At 36.6% G+C, this 24,907-nt stretch overlaps 1 protein-coding gene across 16 annotated transcripts in view; it reads right to left on the bottom strand.

The window, feature by feature from the left end:
• LOC139137831 (kinesin-like protein KIF1A) overlaps positions 1-24,907 on the bottom strand; it is a 668,091-nt gene that overhangs the window by 209,354 nt on the left and 433,830 nt on the right. The gene's annotated exons all lie outside the window — the stretch shown is intronic.

The raw sequence follows: 24,907 nt of genomic DNA, 5'->3' as shown, positions 1-24,907 counted from the left end.
AATGAGACAAGCACAAAATCTTCTACCAATGTAGAAGACTTCTACCAAATGTCCTAAGATAATCAGCCAGAGGTGGCTTGACATAAAGAAAAGGTATTATATCAAACGTTCCACCCCTTGGTAAAGAGCTACAATGGCCAGCTGACGGAACTTTTAAAATATGTGAACTACTTACAACCTTGGGGATTTTTAAATTAATGCTATTAGTGCGATCATTTGAGTGTAAACAGCACTTAACGTTAATTGATAGTCAAATGCTATCAACTGCAGGGGTGATTATATGACATGTGGAATTATCCTGGATCCAAATTCCTTATCAGTTCTTATGTGTCTTACATGGAAAAGTTGCAAATTTTGGTCCACTATGATTACCCTCTGCTTTGTTTTCTTGATCAAATTTTGCTACAAATTGATACCAAATATGACAAAATTATGTTCACAGCCTTCAACATTGTCTCACAATATATCCTGGGATGGAATAGGTTATTTAAGGTCACAAACTGAAATAAAAATAGTGACAACATCACTGTTTGCTCCCATATAGTTATTAAAACAAGTCAACAATTGTATGAAACATGGACATACATATACAGACAGACTGACATACACAGACTGGCACAGAGTGATGACATTGACGCCAAGTGTGCCTTGGCCCATGGAGAGTGATAAAGATATAACAAACAGCTGAATGCAATGATAAAATAGTTAAGTATAGGCCTATACAGGCACTGAGAGTGAATATGTTACAGCAATTTGATTAGTTTCTTTTCCTTTTCTACTTCTGTAATAATATTTAAGACAATCAATCTGCAAGGCAGTTTATGTATTAACAAATATGTTATCTTTTACAAGCACACAGTAAACTGTTCTTGATTTTTCATTTACAATATTTGACATAGACTGAAATACATAACATGCAACTAATGTTTACACTTTGCCCATACACCAGATACATGGAGAAATTTCAACATACAATCATCAACTCAGAAACCCTACAGGGAAAAGTAAACATTGTTTTCTTCCAGAACAGCTGGTACATCCACATCTGGAACAACTTACAAACTTAACCAATTACACAAGGATGATGACACAAGAGATAAAGTTAAACTGTGGTGAACTTGACTATTCCTTTCAAATCCTTACCTAACTTGACATCTTAAACTAAAATACACTGCATGGTTAATTGTGCACAAAAATATATCTGGGTGGAACATTTGATAAGCGATGGTGTCTGGAAGATCGATGAGGTATATTATCTTTTTTATCCGATCCATTGTACATTCTTTTTTCCCCACTCTCTCACCTTTTCTTTTTGTCAAACCTTCTCTGGCTGAATTTTTTATGAGCATTTGTTTGGAATTTTTTCAAAATCTGCCAGGAGTTTTTTACCGCATTTCAACACCAAATACAGTTTACCATATCAAATGCTTAATAAATCACCACATTATATACTCTTATTTCCAGTAGGTATAAAATTACCAAAAAAAATCTTAAAAATACAAAATGAAAGATATCCCAGTAAAACTGAAAGTTTCGCAAAGTTGCCCCAAAAATTCAAAATTCCGGATTTCAACTTAATTTCAATATATCTTATTAACAAAAACCCTAAGGACCGGTTTACTAAATATCAAAGCAATCAGACTGGTAAATTTTGAGAAATAAATTTTTTGACCAAAAATGAGAACATGGGGCCCGGGGGCACCGACGTCCTTTGTGCCTCCTTACTGTTTATTATTTGCCATAAATGTGAAATTTGGCAAAAAGTCAAATTGTTTGGACATAAATGAAAGTTAATATGAAAGTGAATCAAGAATAAGAGATGGAACTCAATAGGATCAACAATATCTAAAACAGGAAACGGTGAACTTATATGATACAGAAGGGGAGAAAATTTAGCCACAAACTATTGCAATATAATGGACAATGGCTAATCTAAACCAAATTACTTATACTGGATTGTTGGCATTGATTACACATGTATTTATTGTCCATCAAATAGAAAATAAATTTGGGCCATTGACTAAAAAACATTTGCTTGTTACACTCACCACACTTGTACTTAGTATTGGAGTGTACACCTATCTACAATACAATGATAAAAAGTTTTGACTCTGAAGGTCAAGTGGCATCTTTAATGTATGAGACTAAATAAGCTTACCCCTCAAGTATGTATAGGCCAAAAACAATATTTAATTTTGAATTATGTAGTGCAGGGAAGGACATAGAATATGGTGAAAAGCAAACTAAATATAAAAACTGAATATACAATTATATGGAAATGTTGTTTTACAGTCATGAGTATCTAGTGTGTGCCGAGAGACAAATATTAAAATTGGACAGTATCATCCTGACCAGAGTTTGTCTGAGTGGTTGTTTCCTTCTGATTTTCTGACACGGTGATAGGTACAAAATATTATGTTATTCACCATAGTTAGGGGAGAACCATTTGATTTCTGGGGGGGGGGGGGTATGGAGGATTTTGAGAAAAAAAAAATTTGTCGCCAGGTGAGATAGAAGAAAAAAAAAATTGATCCTGCCATGGCCTGAGAAAAAAAAATTGTCATAACAGACAGAAGTGAAAAAAAAAATTGTCACAATGCACCAGAAATTAGCAAAATTTGGAAACCCTATTCTCATGTATTCTTTGCCGGCGCGCCGCCATAGGCGGCGCAAATGTTTTTACCACAAGCAATTCTTATGTTTTTTTCCCAGCACTTAAGATATAAGCATGCACTACATAGGTCTACTTACACCTCAGTGCACTCAATGTTTTCCTTCCCTTTCCTGACCCAAGAAATCATATTTCAGGATTTCTGTTGCAATATCTCAATGGCATAGGCACTATCTAAAGGGGACTTTTTGACTTCTGTAAATTGTGAAAATTTTACAACACAAGACAGGAGTCAATAAACTAGTGTTAAAATCAATATAGTATTCTCTCAATATAAATATGTTAGGAAGATGTACAAGTTGACAATGAAAATTGAGGAACAACAAATGTAATGAAATACAAGGGAGAGGGTCACTAAAAAAATTGAAAACTTCAGGGGGCGTTACTCAAAATGTGGAGAGGAAGAAAGGGGACGGGTTACTCAATTTATTTTGGCGAAATAAATTGAAACACATCTCAGATTGCACCATTGCACACATCCATTTCTCAAAATTTTCAATGCGAGAGGGGGGCACCCCCTCTCGTGCTCTCCCCCCCTTGGCTCTTCTAACAGTGTTACTGGTAAAAGACAAATTTAAAATACCTATCGGATTGCACTACACTGCACCGTGGCGCACATCAATTTCTCAAAATTTTCACAGGATCTAGGACAAAACTGAACTGTTGTGAATTCATCCTTTATTATCACAGAGACATGTTTTCATTTACCTCACTTCAATGACCATTTTGACAGTTAAACATACCATATTCATGCTTTTCATTAGAAGCTGGCAGCTGGAGAAATGACACAAGAAGGTCACAAATTTTCGGTTCCTGTATATTTATTTATCTTCAGTCTCTGGCAAACAGAACTCTTTTTCACAAATTGTATTGTCATTGTTTGGTTGTTGAATATTGTGACACAAACACTGATCATGCATAAAATGTAAAATATTGCAGTGTTCAATGTCATTTTCAAACAGTTTTACCAAATGCAAAATAACCTGAAACTCCTCTCAGATTGCACCATTAAACACATCAATTTCCCAAAATTTCCAATACGAGAGGGGAAACCCCCTCTCGTGCTCTCCCCCTTGGGGTGTTCTAACAGTTCACTTAGGGTGTTCTAACAGTTTCACTTAGTAAAAAAACATTAAAAACACCTCTCAGATTGCACCAGACTGCACCATTGCACACATCAATATCTTAAACTTTCCATGAAAGATAGGGGAAAGCCCCTGTGACACTTTCCCCCTAAGCCTCTCACGTGTTCTCCCCTGTACTTTCAAATTCTGCCCGGTCAGATATCCTAGTGAAAACCTTGTCATAATACCCATCCAAATTAAACAATATACTATATGGTTAGATACTGCGTGAGCTTTTATATCTTTATTTTATTGTGACTTGCAATTTCATTTTGATGGGTTCACCTTTTTTGAACCATCATGAGATAACTGATGATAGTCTAGCAGAGTACATCAGGATTTCAAAGGTCTTTACTGTTAAATTGCTGTATTTTGTAAATTTTACAAATACATTTATTTGTATTTAACTTTTCTAAGTGGGGGGGATCAGTCAAAATTTCAGAGTTAGAGAGGGGAGTTACTCAAATTCATCATGGTTGACCGGGGGGGGGGGGGGGGGGGGGGGTGTGTGTGTCACTTGAAATTTCTGAGTTCCAGGCCGTAAATAATGACGGCTCCCTTATATACAACGCATCACAAACTTGATGACAAAGAAAAAAAAATTTGCATTGCTACTCCATTTGAAAAAAAAAAATTGATGCAGCTCTGACAGTAGAAAAAAAAAATTGCTGTCACTGTGACAGGAAAAAAAAATTTGCTCCCATACCCATTTCCTCCATACCCCCCCAAAAAATCAAATGGTTCTCCCCTTACGCAACATAGGCCCTATAGCTTGCATTTTGTTCACAGTAGAACTGAGTTTTACATGCAAGATAACTTTCTCATAAACTGTAAATTCTGGCTTTTGGCAGCTCAAACATCGCAATACTACATTTTTTGATATGATATGGAGTGACTTGCACACATATGCAATATGCAGTGACAGTCGATATATTCATAGTAAGAGTCTACTACATTCAAGCATAGTGATGTTGACAACTACATGCATGCCAGTGCACGATTTCAAAGTAGCCAGGAGGAAATTCTAATGGTCTTTTAGTGGAAATATAGGTATTAAACGACAGTGAAACAAACAACATTAGTTATCGTGACCTTGCTAAAGTGCAATCTCGGATCATGTATGATCTGATGATCATGCCAAATTACCATGTCGGATTATGCCGTGATTCTGAAGTGCGCGTAAATCGGTCAACAAAAGCACACATAGACTCTCGCCAGTCGCTTGTACTGCTTGGTCTCGCATAGCTTTCGGTACCGTATTTATACAAGCTCGTGCCTTCGGCACTCGACCTTGCGCCTTCGGCGCTCGATCGCCTACGTTGGATTACTACCGCAAGTGACTCCGGATCCGGTCAAAAGAAGGCACGAGGACTGTCGACAGTCGAAAGCACACACTGTTTTCAACAATGATGTCAAAATCAATGCACAACTGTCGAAATTACCCAAAATAAGCAACAGAAAACTTAAAGTTATCGCTGTGTCGAAAGGACAGTACATCAACATAAAACGATGCTAGTTTGTTATATGATATGGAGGTAGAAGGACAGAGCGAATTCCCTCGCTCTCACCCAGCTATTACTAACGGGCCGCCGGTGGGATTGCCTCGCTAAAGCAATGGATTCGCCGGTAACGAAGGAGCGTTTCGTGCCAAAAAAATACATGACAGCAACAAAAATACAATCACTGTGAACTTCATATTTACAAAATATCATCAAATAAACGCTAAAAGCTTCAAAACGTCAAAATTCGCACAAGACCGAGAAACAAGACAGCGTCGGTTTGATTTTTCAAAGTCCTTGCCAGGAGCTGGTCCTTGCAAAACAACGGTAACTTGTTATATGCGCATGCGCATATTAAGGGGAGACCCATTTGATTTCGGGGGGGGGGGGTATGCAGGAAGTGGGTATGGGAACTTTTTTTGTCAGAGAGACAGCATTTTTTAATTTCAACTGTCACACCTGCATCAATTTTTTTTATCAAATGGAGTAGCAGTGCAATTTTTCAAATTTAAGCCAGTGTTTCAAATATCACAGGATGGTTTTATATATTCATTTTACATTCCAACGAATGAAAACAAAATGGAAAGTCTAGTATATATACAACTTTAAATTATAGAACACTTTTTTGGCAAATCAACAGTGATCAGTACTATACCTGCTTTTCTTTATAACAGTCAATTCCTTTTAAGTTCTCAGGGGAGATGTTATCTTTTGTGGTCAGAGAAACAAGGCTCACACATTGTATTTCATTATATTTGTTGTTCCTCAATTTTCTTTGACAACTTGTAATCTTTCTAACATATTTATGTTGAGAGAATAATATATTGGTTTTTACACTAGTTTATTGACTCCTGTCTTGTGTTTTAAATTTTCACAATGTACAGAAGTCAAATAGTCCCATCTAGATATTGCCTGTACCATTGAGATATTGCAACAGAAATCCTGAAACATGATTTCTTGGGTCAGAAAAGGGAAGGAAAACATCGAGTGCACTGAGGTGTAAAGTAGTGAATGCTTATATCATAAGTGCTGGGAAAAAAAACACATGAGAATTGCTTGTGGTAAAAACATTTGTGCTGCCTTTGGCAGCATGCTAGCAAAGAACACATGAGAATGAAGTTTCCAAAATTTTGCTCATTTCAACTGCATTATGACAATTCCTTTTTTATTTCTGTCTGTTATGAGAATTTTTTTTCTCAAGCCATTACAGGCTTATTTTTTTCTTTTATTTCACCTGGTGACAATTTTTTTTTTCTCAAAATCCTCCATACCCCCCCCCCCACAAATCAAGTGGTTCTCCCTTAAGTGAGTCCCTGACCTATGCGGGCCAGTGGATTACTTCCTCAGTAGAACTGATATGCCTGCCGGTACCATCATTCTTCAGTCGATCAAAGGCGCCTTTCGTACCAAAAAATACACGACAGCCGCAAAAGTGCATCACTGTCAACGTCATAACTATAGAATATATTGAAACGCACAGTGAAACGTTCACAAAGTAAAAAATGTGCCCACACCGAGAAACAAGATGGCGTCCGATTCGATTCTCAACTCAGATTTTGTCCTAGAGTTGTGCGCATGCGCAGACGGTAGCTTTAACGAAAGCGAGTCAAAATCAAGTAAATATAAAATAAAAATGGATAAAAATATTGTTTAAAAATAATACAAGGCATGTACCACCAAATTTTGAACATTTCTGACGGCATTTCAACTATACGAACACCCATGCCAAATATCACAATAATCAAATCAATGGTTTTGAGGAAAAATTGAAAATAGTGGTTTTCACAAAAAAGCTACAAAAGTGACTTTAAAATGATTCAATCAAAAAAAGAAAAAAGACCGTTTGAGATACATGCCAAAATGACCACCAGACCAAATTTCAGAAAAAGTTACTGAAGCGTTTCCGAGATACCTGCGTCCACAGCATACGGCCCACTGTATGCAACAACAGAGGCCGCGTCATCACATTAGTACTTTGGGCCAAAGGCCCAAAGGACTAAAAATTGCCCCCAAAATACAAAATTGCAGATTTCATCCTAATTTTAAATATATCTAATTAACATAAACCCTGGGAACCTGTACACTAGATATCAAAGCTACCAGATCAGAAGTTTTAGGAGAAAAATTTTTTGACCAAAAAAGACAAAAATTGCCCCAAAAATAAAAAAAATATTGCCAGTTTCAACATACCTTCAATACATTATATTGAGATTAATCTTAGATACCTGTATACCAAATACATGTATCAAAGCTATCAAATCAGCAGTTTTTGGATTAAAAAATTTTTCATCAAAAATTGGGAAAATTGCCCAAAATTACAAATATGACAATATCAATTCAATTTGTACATGCATGACTGAGTTCATTCTGAGGAACATGAATATTAAGTTTCATAGCAATCAGACGAGCGATTTCAGAGAACAAGATTTTTTGACAAAAAACGGAAAAAATACCCTAAAAATACAAACATGCAAATTTCATCCCAATTTTTGCACACCTAATTTACAATACCTAAAGAAATCTGCATACCAAGTTTCAACCAAATCTGACCAATGCTTACTGAGCTTTAGCCATTTGCAGGATTTTTCCTTTTTTCCCCCTCATTTGCATATTTTTGGCACTGACATGTTCATTTGAACAAATTCACATCTCCACCCCTAGGTGCACCTGTACACCAAATGCTAAGACAGTAGGTGCTACGGTTTAGGAGTTTTTGATGTGGACGGACTAACAGACATACATACATACTTACATATATACACACAGACGCCATTTTGCCACTTACGAATACCTCCCATTTGCATATATACATATGCATATATGGGAGCGTAAAAATTACCTAAAATATACAAATTTGGGGGTTTCCAAGAGCTTTGAGTTGAGCAGAAAATTTATCTATGAACATCCCTCGGGACTTTTACACCAAATTACAAAGCTATCAGAGAAGAAGTTTTTGAGAACAAGTTTCCTTGATCAAAAATAACAAAATTGTCTCAGAAATACAAGTTTTCTTGACCAAAAATTCTTAAAAATACAAATTTGCATATTTCAGGACAATTTCTACATATTCAACTACTGTCATCCCTGGGCATCTGTGTACCAAATATAAAAGCTGTCTGTCCAGTGGTTTTATAGAAAATAGACTTTTTAAGATTTCTTGACCAAAAATGACAAAAATTGCCCCAAAATGGTAATTTTTCTTACTTTGTCAAAATTTCAAAAAATTAGAAGGGTAACACCCTTGCAAATATCTAACTCTAGTTTGAAAGCAATTATAAGGGCCAATGGTTTTGAAGAAGAATTTTTATTTAAAACGAGTCATCACTGATGACACAGTCCCCACTTGTTAATGGGTACTTTGATTACAGGTCCTCAGAGAGGATAGAGTCCTCTTCATTATTTCTATGATAAAAGTACTTTGATACAGAGGGCACTCAATGGCCAGGAATGAGTTCCATGGTGATGAAAACATAAAACAAATGTAGGCCACCATCCTAAAGGTCATTAAATGAGTCAACTGGGAATTAATTGACAAGATGTTGCAAAACATTTTTTCATACTATCCTGACACTAAAAGATTATCACCAGTACCATATTTCATAAAGTTTGATGCAGTATTTACAACACTATGAGATAAACATCTGTACCAAGTTTCATCAAATTTGACGTTGTATTTGTGGATATATCACTCTAACAAGGAAAGTTCATTACATATGCAACTACAAATTAATTAAAATGACACTGATAAATGTCTTTTTCAATGTTAAAGCAATGTGAGCTTAACATCTGTACAAAGTTTCGTGAAATTTGATGCAGTATTTCTTGACATATCAGCCTAATTACGAAACTTCAATAATTGACATGATACTGCAACATGACGTGAAACAAATTGACAAGCATGTACGAAATAGGTCAATGTCCTTGTACCAACTTTGAATGATACTGGTGGAAACATGTCTGAGTTATGGCTCTGTACATAAAAATATAATATGGATGCCTGGCGGCCATATTGGATTGTATCAGAAAACAAATCAACGTGCATCTGTATAACATATGAAGTAATCCTTTTACCAAGTTTGAATGAAATCGATTCAGGCATCTCTGAGATATCTGCGTGAACAGACTGACACACGCATGCACAGATCCACGGACATGACCAGGCCACCATGTGGCCATATCGGACAATATCGAGAAACAAATCGACGCACATATGTATACTATAAGTCAATGTCCTTGTACCAACTTTGAATAAATTTGCTTGATACATGTCTGAGTTATTGTTCAGGACATGGAAAATTGTAAAAAATAGCATCAAGGACACTGAAGCTCCTCAAGTGTGAGGCCAGTTGAAGTAGTTGGTTGTTGGTAAGCAGTAATTGACTTGGAGGCATGGGGTTGGGATACGGGATACACAAGATTTGTGTTAGATACATTTAATTGTATATACGGCATGATTTGGCGCATTAATATATAAATAAGTTGCATACATTAACACCAATCTATCCTGATGGAGTATGTGGCGGTTTATTATTAGGCGACTAGTAAAGTGAGTAAGCGCCATTTACTGCATTGGAATGCAGGAGAGCCACTGTAATTTCTCTGTCAGCACTCTAGTGAAAATTGCTTCATTGTGTTTTTCAACATTTAAATTTGTGGTATACAAGTAAATTGCATTTTCACATTGATCTGCTTGACCAGAAAATTCATCAGCCTTTTGCTGAAGTAGGTTTATATCTTGTGTATATTGGCCAACTCTGAGATGATTAAGTAATTCTGCAAAATGTTTACCATCTTTCTGTCTGCACAGGCGCAATAGAGAAATAAATATGCACAAAAGATGAAAGGCTACAGTAGTATTTGTGAAATCGAGCTCAAAGGTCATCGAAGTCATGTGACATTTTGTCAAAAAAATTGTATCCCATAGTTATCCCTATATACCAAAAATCAGACCTCTAGCTCTATTGGCTTGCCCAGAATTAGATATGTGCATAATTAATAAGGTACAGGATATGGCACCATACGGTCTCCCATCATATCAAATGTGAAGGGTGTAGCACTTGTGGTTATTGAGTTATGGCCATATATGTATATTTGGGTTCAAATGTCAGCCAGGTCACATAATATTTTGTCAAAACCAATTGTATCTCATAGTTATCCCTATATACCGAAAATCAGACTTCCAGCTCTATTGACTGGCCCAAAATTAGATACATGCATAATTAATGAGGTACAGGATGCATCATCATTAGGTGTCCAATCATACCAAATATGAAGGGTGTAGCTCTTGTGATTACTGAGTTATGAAGAAATATCTATATTTGAGGTCAAAGGTAATTGAGGTCACGTGACATTTTCTCAAAAAAATTGTATCCCATAGTTATCCCTATATACCAAAAATCAGACCTCAAGCTCTATTGGCTTGCCCAAAATTAGATATGTATTAATGAGGTAGAGGTTGTGACGTCATAAGGTTTCCCATCATACAAAATATGAAGGGTGTAGCCCTTGTGGTTACTTAGTTATGGACATATATGTATATTTGGGGTCAAAGGTCATCAAGGTCAAGTGATATTTTGTCAAAAAAATTGCATCCCATAGTTATCCCTACATACCAAAAATCAGAACTATAGCTCTATTATTAAGCCCAGAATTAGGTATGTGCATAATTAACACAGGAAGTGGCTGGTCATGTGACATTTTGTCGAAAAACTTTGCTCCCATGGTTTTCTTTATGTACCAAAAATACATTGAAGTTGACAGCCAGTTAGAGTGAAATCCGATCAAGTTGCAAAACTTAATTAGCCAAGGTATTGTGTATCAGCGATTTTTACGACATTAACAGCTGGGCTTGATGTGGTCTTGTTTATATCTTTAATCAGCTACACCTCTCAGTTACACATCACACCAGGGCCACTCCACTGTACGCCAGACAGAGAAACATAAGCCCTGGTGTGTTAATGTTGTAAAAATCGCAGATACACATCTACGGAAGCTAGTTGGTCAAATCTTGACAGAAGGAAGTCTTGACAGAAGGAAGTTAAAGTTGACGCCTTTATCACATGACACATGGACACACAGACGGAAGTTGGTTGGCCAAATCTTGAAAGAAGGAAGTCTTGAAAGAAGGAAGTAAAAGTTGACGCCGCCATTTCTAGTTTTCAATTCTAACTGCTCCTCAGTATATAAAACTGAGGAGCTAAAAATAGCGTCAAAATGACACTGTGCTCACATTTGGTTACACGTGGCAAGCCAGAGTGAGTGTATACACAATATAGAAATAACGGGCGACACGCTGACCATTAATGTTTATTTGTGGGCAAGGGCGAGAGGAAAGCCCAAAATTAACAGGCGAGGCTTGCCGAGCCCGTTAATTTGGCTTTCCTCAAGCCCGCACCCGCAAATAAATGTTAATGGTCAGAGCGGAGTCTGTTATTTCCATTATATTATCAGCGAACCAAAGAAAACCGTCAAAATTTCTGAAAATTTCAGGAGCGAACGACAACTGGGCCCCAGAAACGGAGCAATACGTGACGCACTGTCACGCGTGCTGTAAAAAATTGGCAAATCCGGAGATGCTTTCATAAAAAGTATCTCAACTTGACCTACAAGCGCTCCATTTTATTTTGTGTTTGATCATGATTTACGTTTGAGCTGTAAAGTTACGATACTTTGAGTTGTTAATCTTATTATTCATATTCACTGGCATGTAAACAAACCATTACTGTGTATATGTGGTAAGTCACATGCTTCGTGATCTGCTCGACCAATCAAAATGCGACGGGCAGGGCATGGTAATATAATATTTAATAGCTTTTATGGACCTTGAGCTTGTGATATTCATAGTCAAGAGCATTTGAAAAATTTTTGATGCACTGTCCATTGAAGTATTAAAAGGTTGGCAACTGTTGCAACTGTTGATCACACACACTTACATAATACCAAGCATCATCATAACTAGTGATAAAATCAGCCATACCAAACTCAAGGTGTCCCTTATAATAGTGTAATGCATAAAATTAAAGGTATACTGTCACCTGTTCCAATTTTGCCACAGTTACCAAGGAAAGAGAAAATCTAACCAATCACAGATTTTAAGCGGGTGGCCGCTTTTTAAAAACAGCGCCCTCACATGGGCATTTTGAATACCAAGGAACGCCCCTTTGACCATACATGGACATATTTAGATTACAGGTGACTGTATACCTTTAATGTAGACAATATTTTGTCTCTCTACAGTCTATGGTTGCACAATCGAAGACAAGGTAATATGTAAAAATAGTGACAACATCACTGTTCGCTCCCATATAGTTATCAAAACAAGTCAACAATTGTATGAAACATGGACATACATATATAGACAGACTGACATACACAGACTGGCACAGAGTGATGACATTGACCCTAAGTGTGCCTTGGCCCATGGAGAGTGATAAAGATATAACAAACAACTGAATGTAATGATAAAATAGTTAAGTATAGGCCTATACAGGCACTGAGAGTTAATACGTTAAAGCAATTTGATTAGTTTGTTTTCCTTATCTACTTCTGTGATAATCTTTAAGACAATCAATCTGCAAGGCAGTTTATGTATTGACAAATATGTTATCTTTTACAAGCACACAGTAAAGTGTTCTTGATTTTTCATTTACAATATTTGACATAGACTGAAATACATAACATGCAACCAATGTTTACACTTTGCCCATACACCAGATACATGGAGAAATTTCAACATACAATCATCAACTCAGAAAGCCTACAGGAAAAGTAAACATTGTTTTCTTCCAGAACAGCTGGTGCATCCACATCTGGAACAACTTACAAACTTAACCAATTACACAAGGATGATGACACAAGAGATAAAGTTAAACTGTGGTGAACTTGACTATTCCTTTCAAATCCTTACCTAACTTGACATCTTAAACTAAAATACACTGCATGGTTAATTGCGTGCAAAAATACATCGGGTGGACCATTTGATAAGGGATGGTGTCTGGAAGATCGATGAGGTACATTATCTTTTTTATTCAATCCATTGTACATTCTTTTTTCCCCACTTTCCCACCTTTTCTTTTTGTCAAACCTTCTCTGGCTGAATTTTTTATTGGCATTTGTTTGGAATTTTTTCAAAATCTGCCAGGATTTTTTTACCGCATTTCAACACCAAATACAGTTTAACACATCAAATGCTTACTAAATCACCACATTATATTCTCTTAGTTCAAGTCGGTATAAAATTACCAAAAACAAGTCATTGACAATGACATAGTCCCCACTTGTAATAGGAGTATTAGTCTTGATAGGGCAGGGAAATGTGGTCATTAAGAAGTATCACTGGAGTGTATATGTTCAGATCTATGGACACATAGGTCTATGTCATTGTTCCCAATTTGAAACAAGAGGCATGTCTAAGTTATTGTTCTAAATCGGGAAAAAAGATCAGACCTCTAGCTGTATTGGCCAGCCAAGAAATACATATGCGCATAATAAAAGAGGTACAAGATGTGACACCTTAAGGTCTATTATCCTATCGAAATTGAAGCGTAAAGAACTTGTGGTTACTGAGTTATGCATATATATGCACAATCAGGGTCAAAGGTCATCAAGGTCACGTGACATTTTGAAAAAAAAAATTGTATCGCTAATTAATCCATATATGCCGAATTCAGACCTCTAGCTCTATTGGCTTGCCCACAATTATATTATACATAATTAATGAGGTAAAGCATGTGTTGTCATAAGGTCTCCCATCCTACTAAATATAAAGGACATAGCACTTGTGGTTACTTATTTATTGACATAATCATGTATTTTAGGTAAAAGGTTATCGAGGTCACATGACATTTTGTCAAAAAATTTCTATCCTATAGTCTAACCCTATATACAAAAAATCATACATCTGGCTCTTTTGGCCAGCTCAAAATTAGATATGCACATAATTAATGAGGTACAATATGTGGCGTCATAAGGTGTCACATCATACCAAATATGAAGGGTGTAGCACTTGTGGTTACTGAGTTATGCACAAATATGTATATTTGAGGTCAAAGGTCATTGAGGTCACCCGACATTTTGTCAAAAAAATTGTATTGCTAAGTTATCCCTATATACCAAATATCAGACATCTAGCTCTATTGGCTCGCTCAAAATTAGATATGCACATAATTAATGAGGTACAATATGTGGCGTCATAAGGTGTCCCATCATACCATATATGAAGGGTGTAGCACTTGTGGTTACTGAGTTATGCACAAATATGTACATTTGAGGTCAAAGGTCACCAAGGTCATGTGACATTTTGTGAAAGTGTCTGAGATATCTGCGTGAACGGATGGACTCATGGACGGACATGACCCAATCTATAAGCCCCCTGGACTTTATCTGTTGGGACTAAAAACTGTGTCACTGCATCCTTTTTGCAATATGAATACGATGAGAAACTAAATTTTTATTTTTCTTGGCCTTATACATGGGAGTCTATGGACTGCCTTATACATGGGAGTCTATGGACTGCCTTATACATGGGAGTCTATGGACTGCCTTATACATGGGAGTCTATGGACTTCCTTATACATGGGAGTCTATGGACTGCCTCATACATGGGAGTCTATGGACTGCCTTATACATGGGAGTCTATGGAGGTGAAAACTAAAAAGTCCTCTAACATGGCCAAATTTGATCCCATTGTGAAACAAATTGACGTGCATCTGTATGAGGTAGGGTACTATCCTTGTACCAAGTTTGAATGAAATCACTCCAGGCGCGCGTCTCTGAGATATCTGCGTGAACGGACGGACGCATGGATGGACAGACGGACGCATGGATAGGACATGACAAAACCTATGTCCCCCCGGACGGTGTCCGTGGGGACTAAAAATCTTAAAAATACAAAATGAAAGATATCCCAGTAAAACTGACAGTTTCACAAAGTTGCCCCCAAAATTCAAAATTCCGGATTTCAACTTAATTTCAATATATGTTATTAACAAAACCCTAAGAACCAGTTTACTATTAAAATATCAAAGCAATCAGACTGGTAAATTTTGAGAAACAATTTTTTTGACCAAAATTGAGAAAAATTGCCCCCAAATTACAAAATTGCAGATTTCATCCTAATTTTAAATATATCTAATTAACATAATGGGCATTCCTCAGCTTCCACTGTTAATGAAGCTGCAACACCTACATGATAATGGTATGTCCCAAACTGCCACCAAGTTAAACAAGCATTGCAGTGTCAAAGACGAATGGGGAAATTTCCAAACACAAACATATACAGCAAGAAGCCTGAATCATCAGATATGTCAGTGTTTAGTCCAGAGTGCGTTCTTGCGTCTTTTGATGCAAAATTAGCAACAAAATGTCCCGCAAAAATACCGTACATGGGTCACATGGATGCACTAAAATCAGGGCTAGAATTGTAAGTCCAGCGTCCACAGACAGACTATTTTTTAGCTACCAAATTACATACTTGATAGCCAATACAGTTATTGCTTCTCTATTGAGACAATGAAACATTTAATTAAAAATTTAGTCTACTTTTTTCGTCACAATGTAAACACTATTGGAAAATCAGTTAGTCTGTTACAGTCTACTGTTCATGGTATGAGCAAAGGGCTGTGTGCGTCCACTGGGTCCTGCAGCCTTGGGGACAAAAATCAAATGCCGGGCCGCATACGATCCCGATAACCAGACAATGATTTCGGAAGCGGAAGGCTTGTAAAAAGAACAACTAACTTTTCACAAAGCAAATTTTATTGACCACCAAATTGAAATGAAACATTTACATGTAAATAAATCTAGTCCAGTGAAGTACGGAGAATCAAATTTTCAGTCATTTTATTAGCCCGGGCAATGGCATCAAACAGAATTGACTGCACGTGTATTTGGTGTACTGGAAGTTCATGACTTTACCTAAAATTATCATCAACCCCACAATTTTGTTGAAACACTATATCCCTGACTTTCAAAGTAGTAATTTGCCTTAAATTTCCCCAGAAGGCATCTCATACAACTCTCAGATCGTCTGCAAGCAAGCCCAGCTAGAGATCGAGGTCACGATGCTGAATTCCTTATATAGTCAAGACCCCCTAGCTTGATTGTAGCTGATCTTAACAAGAACCACCTAGCTTGTCAAAACAGCGTCATGGCAATGTGCTATTGCTATCATGAGGATCAAGGAGTTCTCTCAGATATTTGTGTTTTCAAACTATATTTATGCAATTTTCAGGGAAAAGTGTCAGTCATTGGAGCAATTATAAACAAGTGACCAAGCGGCTGATATAGCTCCTCTGTGTTTATGTAGAGAATAACTATTTTTGACACATGAGGATGAAGAAGGTGGAAATCTTTGATAGCTCAATGCAGTGGCCAGAAAAAAGTGGCTAAAATAGATGCAAAAATACACAATAGAAGATTTCATCGTACTTTGAATATATCACATCGGATCATCCCTAAGAACATGTCAACCAAAGCTATCTGATGAGTAGTTTTTTGGAGAATAAAATTTTCTAACCAAAAATGGCAACAATTGCCCCAAAAATAAAACCTGCAGATTTCATCACAATTTCAAAAGATTAAATTTAGTTCATCTATAGAAACCTGTATACCAAATTTCAAAGCTGTTGGACCAGTACTTTTTGAGAAACACATTTTTTAACCAAAAATGGAAAAAATAGTGACAACATCACTGTTCACTCCCATATAGTTATCAAAACAAGTCAACAATTGTATGAAACCTGGACATACATATACAGACAGACTGACATACACAGACTGGCACAGAGTGATGACATTGACCCAAAGTGTGCCTTGGCCCATGGAGAGTGATAAAGATATAGCAACAGCTGAATGTAATGATAAAATAGTTAAGTATAGGCCTATACAGGCACTGAGAGTGAATATGTTACGGCACTTTGATTAGTTTCTTTTCCTTTTCTACTTCTGTGATAATCTTTAAGACAATCAATCTGCAAGGCAGTATATGTATTGACAAATATTACAAGCTCACAGTAAACTGTTCTTGATTTTTCATTTACAATATTTGACATAGACTGAAATACATAACATGCAACCAATGTTTACACTTTGCCCATACACCAGATACATGGAGAAATTTCAACATACAATCATCAACTCAGAAACTCTACAGGGAAAAGTAAACATTGTTTTCTTCCAGAACAGCTGGTGCATCCACATCTGGAACAATTTACAAACTTAACCAATTACACAAGGATGATGACACAAGAGATAAAGTTAAACTGTGGAGAACTTGACTATTCCTTTCAAATCCTTACCTAACTTGACATCTTAAACTAAAATACACTGCATGGTTAATTGCGCACAAAAATACACAGGGGTGGACCATTTGATAAGGGTTGGTGTCTGGAAGATCGATGAGGTACATTATCTTTTTTATCCAATCCATTGTACATTCTTTTTTCCCCACTCTCCCACCTTTCCTCTTTGTCAAACCTTCTCTGGCTGAATTTTTTATTGGCATTTGTTTGGAATTTTTTCAAAATCTGCCAGGATTTTTTTACCGCATTTCAACACCAAATACAGTTTACCATATCAAATGCTTACTAAATCACCACATTATATACTCTTAGTTCCAGAAAGTATAAAATTACCAAAAAAATTTTTAAAATACAAAATGAAAGATATCCCAGTAAAACTGACAGTTTCGCAAAGTTGCCCCAAAAATTCAAAATTCCGGATTTCAACTTAATTAGGGTTTCGAGACCACGGGTCCGAAACCCTCTAGTAATCGTTCCGTTTTTTATGAGGGTTTCGAGACCACGGGTCCGAAACCCTCTAGTAATCGTTCCGTTTTTTATTATTATTAGGGTTTCGATACCATTGGTGCGAAACCCTATTGTAAACGTTATGGTTTTTATTATTATTATTATTATTATTATTATTATTACAAGTTTAGGGGCTATAAGTATTATATAGAAATCTAATAACAGTTCATTGAAGCTGTGTAGGAATTCTGAAAAAGAAGTGTTGTATATTTTAATTTTGTCAATAGGGGTGACTTCCAATTGTTTTACGTGCAGCGCAGAATTATGCATTATACTGTACGGAGAGAGGGGGATATCATTAAGCCAAGGGGTAATTAAATGCTTGTCGGAAAAGTGACACTAAGCAGTTTACGCGATACCAGCAGGCCTAGACTTTTAACTTTTGTGCGAACTTTACGGATACACGTTCAATCGGTTCAATTTAATTTTGTTTTTAGTTTTCTTCCATCAAAAGTCACGACTATGAAAAGATTTCCGATATAAATTAACAATCTCTCTCTCTCTCTCTCTCTCTCTCTCTCTCTCTCTCTCTCTGCAGTGCTATGCTGCGACCACCGAACGAATATTCCCCACCCCCAACCCAACTCTAACATAACGTATCCTGTACTAATTCTTTCATAAACGTATCAATGTACCAATGTACAATGGATTCATTCTGTTGTATAATTTAAAACTTATTCAGACTTACTTCGTAAGCGTCATATTGGCATTGCAGAATAAACATTTTTCTGCATTTCGCATGTTTCGCCCTGGCAGTGTAATCTCGCAGAGACCCTGCGATTCGCGTTCTTCTTTGTTGGAACACGCGCGCGCCCTTCAGAGACGCGACGCGAATCCCAGAGCATGCGCTATTGGGAGTGCGTGGCGTGACATTAGAACGTCTCCGATCTCGCGCTATCGTGTCATTGGAATGTTGACAGAAACTGGAATTACTGCAGAGAATACTTTTCAGTATATCACATGTGAGTGTCTAAGGTACCAAGAAGGACGTTTAGGAAATCCTTTCAGAAAGTTCACGCCGCCTGTAGCCATTTTGTGGAGTATAAGCTTATAAGCTTACGTAACTCAGCACTGCAGCGTATACAGTATTTCTACTGACGGTACTGTACATATTGCCGGAAGATATGCGATAGAATTTTGCGTTTCACGTCGTTCAATCATTCAGATGGAAATGCCGCCCTTCTCCAAACTTTGAAAAAAACAGGGTGAAAGACTTTGGAATGCTACACTACAGTTTTCGAGAACTCATGGACCGTGGTTTTATTCAACAATCGAGAGGGCTAGGGTGAGTCGAAATTTTTTCTATGTCAATGTAGCACTTGTGCAAAAATATGCGAATCCACAGGCCTTTGGCGAATCAATAATACTTTTTTCACCAAGCTGAAAGGTTGAAAGATGCGTCCGTCACTTTGGGACGAGCTAGATAAATGCAGTCAAACCAGGCTGGGCACAAAAATTTGCCATAATATGACTTTGTTCTGGAAATTACGAAGACAACCGGCCGTGCGGTGGAACTTTGCAACAAAGTTTCAATATCTGAACTGGCATACTTGAATGACAGACACAGGAAACGATGGCCAATAAAAACGCATTCTCGTAGCATTTTGATAATAATGTATCAATCACAATGACACAGAAATTATGCCTCCTCCTGACAGAAGGGCCATGGCCTATTTGTAGCCCTGCTACACTATGTCTTAGTGCTGAAAAGGCCATGTTGTTGTCAGGTTGTCATGGCGACTTTTAAAATTTGCATACAACTCTGAGGGTTGAACGGGTTGTTAATGGGTCACAAAACTTTGGAGTCCCACTGTCGTCCATTATACCTGTTTCCTTGGGTATCAAAGGTGTGCAAGTATACACATCAAAAGACTAGAAAATTCACTTCATAGGCAGAATCTTGAAAAATAGCCTTTTTTTTGTCTGGTTAACGAAAAAAATACCCCTGATCTAAAATATGCACGGGCTACAATCCACTGTCACTGGGCTACCAACTTCAGAAAATGGTAGCCCAAGTGGACTACCAGGGAAAAAAGTTAATTTCGAGCCCTGGGCAGTATTAAACATGAAACATTTAACTTGTAATATTTCCCCCTTGTCTTGGCCTGCTGGGTTTAAAAAATGTTTAAAGGTATACAGGCACCATGTTCAAATTTAGCCGTTGCTACCATGGAAAGGGGAGATCTAGCTAATCATAAAGTTTATGGCCAGGCCAGGTCACACAAAAAATAATGCACCACTACATGGTCATAATTTTACTTTACTTAAACAATCAGAAATAATTTGTCTTCATTATTCTTCCTGGAATGAGGCAAAGAAATCAAAATAAATTATTATAACATGAATATTAATACGTTGTTCATTATAATATATAAAATAAATAAGCACCAGTGAATTATGTTTGAAATTAAAGAACTGTGCGCTACTGTAACTGCCTATGATAAATAATGGTACACTGGGTGATAAGGGGAATTGGGTTCATAAAATTAATTGAGATACTAGTAGAATTAATTTTAAGCACATAAAATTAATTTGAAGGCATATACATAATTCGATGCATAATGAGTTAGTACTGTACTATACAACACTTAGCCTATTTGGATTGACTGCATTAAACAAAATAAAAAATACTTCAAAAATTATTTCTGGTCTATATAAAATTAATTCTAACACACTAAAATTAACGGAAAATATAATTTTGACCAGAATGGCCCCAATATACATTATGTTTACTATTCATCCTAGAATGAAGGCAAAGAAATTACAATTATTATTATTATAGAACAAATTTCTTAGTTGTTACTTAGAAATCCATTAAATAAATAAAAAACAGTGAATTATGTTTTAGCATAGATCCTCTCGAGGGTCTATGGTTTTAAAAAAAAAACTGTGGTTCCAAAATGGTTACCAAGGCAACATAAAACAAAAATGAACATGGAGTTCATGCTGTGATAAATACACTAAGGAGAGCATTTGCATATTAACTGGGATTACTTTTAATGGAATTTGGAAAAAAAATTTGAAATTTTAAAATGCAAATAGGTTACTATGGAAACACAGGGCAGTAAAAATTGATATCATATTTTGTCTTTCTAACCCAAAATAACCCTTTGGTATAATATTTCTGTTGATTACTGGATTTTTACACTGGATATTTGGTCTTTCTAACCCAAAATATCACTTTGATATTACACATTCTGTTGATTACTGGATTTTAGGTGAAATCTTTAAAAAACTGGTAATGTTTACTCCTGAATGGTTGCCATGGAAACATCTCATATTAAAATGAGTGTGATTTTTTTGGTGTGCAAACCAGAAAAACCCTTATGATCAAATTTTTACATCAATCAATTGTTCTTTAATAGGAATTAGGGAAAAAGTAACATTTTCAATCCCAAAATAGTTACCATGGCAACTCGAAACATTAAAATAATTCTGGTTTTTGTGTTCTCTGACCCGAACTCCCCCACTAGATAATTTTCATATAAAATCAAAGTAACTTTTCATGGGATATTAGAAAAACTGAAATTTTCAACACCTAAAATGGTTACCATGGAAACATGGGGCAGTGAAATCGATATCATATTTGGTCTTTTCGACCCAAAATACCCTTATAGTGAAAATTTCAACCTATTATTTTTCGCGTTATTATTTCTATATAATACTTATATTAATTATTCTGTCGCGCTTCTGCAACTACCACGCAAACACCGTTGCACCTAGAGACTTCATATTTGGTACACAGGTACAACTCAGCAAAAGTAATTTTTTGGTCACATGACCATAACAAAAGGTCACGTGACCTTTCGGCCATTTTGAAAATAAACTTTAAAATTGACTTCATTTGAATAAAAATTAACCAATCAAAATTCTGTCCTAAATTTTTGTAGACCATAGGGTTAGGCTCCTTCATGCCAAATATCAAGGTCACAGGTCTTGCCGATTTTGAGAAGAAGATTTTTAAAGTATTATTTTTCTGATTTTGCTTTGACCTTTGACCTCCCCTATACCTATGCAGCTAAGCTATGGCAATGGCTTATTCTGGCCTATGTTAAAGTCCAAGACAGCCAGCGTCTATTGGACAATGGCCAGTAGGGGACCAAATTGCACTCCAAAATTTTGGGGATTCCACTTGACCTTTGACCTTGGCATCTTCTTGCAACTCATTAATTATGCGCATATCTAATTCTGAGCCAGCTAATGGAGCTAGAGGTCTGATTTTTTGTATATAGGGATAACTTAGCATAACAATTTTTTTGACAAAATGTCATGTGACCAAGATGACCTTTGACCTTGAATATACGTATATGTCCAGAACTAAGTAACCACAAGTGCTACAGCCTTCATATTTGGTATGATGGGACACCTTATGACACCACATCCTGTACCTCATTAATTATGTGCATATCTAATTCTGAGCCAGCCAATAGAGCTAAAGGTCTGATTTTTGGTATATAGGGATAACTTAGCACTACAATTTTTTTGACAAAATGTCATGTGACCTCGATGACCTTTGACCTTGAATATACATATATCTCCATTACTCTGTAGCCACAAGTGCTACACGCTTCATATTTGGTATGATGGGAGGCCTTATAACACCACATCCTGTACCTCATTAATTATGCGCATATCTAATTCTGAGCCAGCCAATAGAGCTAGAGGTCTGATTTTTGGTATATAGGGATAGCTTAGCGTTACAATTTTTTCGACAAATTGTCATGTGACCTTGATGACCTTTGACCTTGAATATACGTATATATCCATAACTCAGTAACCACAAATGCTACACGCTTCATATTTGGTATGATGGGAGACCTTATGACATCACATGCTGTACCTCATTAATTATGTGCATATCTAATTCTGAGCCAGCCAATAGAGCTAGAGGTCTGATATGTGGTACACTGGCATAAGTATTTGATAGAAGTTTTATGCAAAACTACCAGGTTGAAAGGATGACTTTTAGTAGCATTTTAACAAATGTGCCAATTATTCATTAGGTAGGTGCAGATCTAATTTTTCTTTTGCTCTAATGCTGTCATTTGTGTCGAAACCCGGTCATCGCTGCTTGCAGCTATATTTAGGGTTTCGAGACCACGGGTCCGAAACCCTCTAGTAATCGTTCCGTTTTTTATTATTATTATTATTATTATTATTATTATTATTCTTTTTCTTCTTCTTCTTCTTCCGTCCTCTAAATGCAACTGCCACGCGAACACTGTTGCACCTAGAGACTTCAAATTTGGCACATAGGTAAAACTCCTCACAAGTAATTTTTTGATTACATGACCATAACAATGGGTCACGTGACCTGGCAGCCATATTGAAATTAAACTTTCAACTTGGCTTAATTTGCATAAAAATAAACCAATCAAAATTCTGTTAGATATTTTTGTAGACCATAGGGCTAGGCTTCTTCATGCCAAATTTCAAGGTCATAGGCCCTGCCGATTTTGAGAAGAAGATTTTTAAAGTATTATTTTTCACATTTTTCAGTGACCTTTGACCTCCCCTACAGATTTACAAATGCCCATTACAGGCTAGCCAATAGAGCTAGGAGTCTGGTTCTTTTCCGACATAGACGATCATTGGCTGTTAATGTTCACCGAAATATTTTGGGTCAGGTCACGTGACCTTGACCTCATTAATTATGCGCATATCTAATTCTAGGCTATCCAATAGGGCTAGAGATCCAAATTTGGTACACAGGGACTACTATGGGATAGAAATCTATTGCAAATATGTCACGTGACCAGACCTCATTAATTATGCGCATATCTAATTCTAGGCTAACCAATAGGGCTAGAGATCCGAATTTTGGTACACAGGGACTACTATGGGATAGAAATCTATTGCAAATATGTCACGTGACCAGACCTCATTAATTATGCGCATATCTAATTCTAGGCTAACCAATAGGGCTAGAGATCCGAATTTTGGTACACAGGGACTACTATGGGATAGAAATCTATTGCAAATATGTCACGTGACCAGACCTCATTAATTATGCGCATATCTAATTCTAGGCTAACCAATAGGGCTTGAGATCCAAATTTTGGTACACAGGGACTACTATGGGATAGTAATCTATTGCAAATATGTCTCGTGACCTGACCTCATTAATTATGCACATATCTAATTCTAGGCTAACCAATAGGGCTTGAGATCCAAATTTTGGTACACAGGGACTACTATGGGATAGAAATCTATTGCAAATATGTCAGGTGACCAGACCTCATTAATTATGCGCATATCTAATTCTAGGCTAACCAATAGGGCTAGAGATCCGAATTTTGGTACACAGGGACTACTATGGGATAGAAATCTATTGCAAATATGTCACGTGACAACACCTCATTAATTATGCGCATATCTAATTCTAGGCTAACCAATAGGGCTAGAGATCTGAATTTTGGTACACAGGGACTACTATGGGATAGAAATCTATTGTCAATATGTCACGTGACCAGACCTCATTAATTATGCACATATCTAATTCTAGGCTAACCAATAGGACTAGAGATCTGAATTTTGGTACACAGATAGTAGTTTGGGATAGAAATCAATTGTCAATATGTCACATGACCAGACTCATTAATTATGTGCATATCTAATTCTAGGCTAACCAATAGGGCTAGAGATCTGAATTTTGGTACACAGGGACTACTATGGGATAGAAATCAATTGTCAATATGTCACGTGACCAGACCTCATTAATTATGCGCATATCTAATTCTAGGCTAACCAATAGGGCTAGAGATCCGAATTTTGGTACACAGGCAGTACTATGGGATAGATATCAAT

The sequence above is a fragment of the Ptychodera flava genome, chromosome 7, assembly GCF_041260155.1.
Source record: "Ptychodera flava strain L36383 chromosome 7, AS_Pfla_20210202, whole genome shotgun sequence".
NCBI classification, from domain to species: domain Eukaryota; kingdom Metazoa; phylum Hemichordata; class Enteropneusta; family Ptychoderidae; genus Ptychodera; species Ptychodera flava.
The sequence above is the reverse complement of the archived record's forward strand: the minus strand, read 5'-3'. Positions and strand labels throughout refer to the sequence as shown.